Below are 209 nucleotides of genomic sequence, written 5' to 3'. Positions count from 1 at the left end.
GGGAAGTCCCTTCCGTAGTCTCAACTCCATCCAGCCTGCTGCGATAAGCAGGCCCCTTTGTTAACCAAAGAGAAGGACCGGTGACGTCCCCTCTCAGCTCAACTCCTGGGGTCTCCCACCCCAGAAGGCCCTTGCTGCTTCCTGCCACCCCCTCCGCAGTCCCTCTGCCCAGCTCCCTGTGAGGGCCCTGCCCTGCTGGCCCCTGCCCA

The 209-nt window shown here is 64.1% G+C and overlaps 1 protein-coding gene across 1 annotated transcript in view; it reads right to left on the bottom strand.

The window, feature by feature from the left end:
* The window catches only part of UBQLN4 (ubiquilin 4), a 17,913-nt gene that overhangs the window by 12,517 nt on the left and 5,187 nt on the right, over nucleotides 1–209 (bottom strand).

This window comes from Herpailurus yagouaroundi, unplaced genomic scaffold, assembly GCF_014898765.1.
Source record: "Herpailurus yagouaroundi ecotype Mexico unplaced genomic scaffold, PumYag 207, whole genome shotgun sequence".
In the NCBI taxonomy this organism is placed as follows: Eukaryota; Metazoa; Chordata; class Mammalia; order Carnivora; family Felidae; genus Herpailurus; species Herpailurus yagouaroundi.
Note: the sequence above shows the minus strand (reverse complement) of the source record. Positions and strands in the feature narration are given on the sequence as shown.